The sequence below is a fragment of the Mangifera indica genome, chromosome 10 (genome assembly GCF_011075055.1).
Source record: "Mangifera indica cultivar Alphonso chromosome 10, CATAS_Mindica_2.1, whole genome shotgun sequence".
Taxonomy (NCBI): Eukaryota; Viridiplantae; Streptophyta; class Magnoliopsida; order Sapindales; family Anacardiaceae; genus Mangifera; species Mangifera indica.
Window position 1 is genome coordinate 13,718,820 of NC_058146.1, and position 770 is coordinate 13,719,589.

Genomic DNA, 770 nt, shown 5'->3' on the forward strand with positions numbered 1-770 from the left:
TAAAATAATTTATTAGTGTTTTTTTATTACCTTTGATCAAACAAAATAATTATTTATACTTATCAAATTTTATCTAATATAGTAATCATTTATACCTAGTAATCTTCTAAGTACTCTATTTTTAGGGGGCGTTTGGTTCCTGGTTTTTAATATTACCTTGGTAATCTATCTTTTATTCCTTTGTTTGGTTTGTCAGTAATAAAATATTACAGTAATCTTCTATTACCAATACTGACGTGGTAGGTAATATAAGTGGTAATCTGATTATTACATTCACCTTAGGTATTTAAAGATTACCAAGGTAATCTTGATTTTATTATAATTATATTATTATTTATTAATTTTTTGAGACAAAAATAAATTTATTTTTAATTAATATGATAAATAATATAAAAAATATTTAAAAATAATTATATTCAAGGGCATTTAAGTAAAATAATTTATTAGTAATATTTTATTACCTTTAACCAAACACAATAATTATTTATACCTACCAAATTTTATCAAACATAATAATCATTTATACCCAATAATTTTTTAAGTAATCTATCTTCAAGGTAATCTTTCTATTTTGGTAATAAAACATTACCCAAACCAAACGTCCCCTTAAAGTAATCTTTCTATTTTGATAATAAAACATTATCTAAACCAAACATCTCTTAATATTAATTAGCCATGGTTCCCTAACCAAAGGTGGTTCAGAATTGGATCAATTAATGATCGAATCAATTAATTATTTAATTATATTTATTAAAAATAATATTTATAAT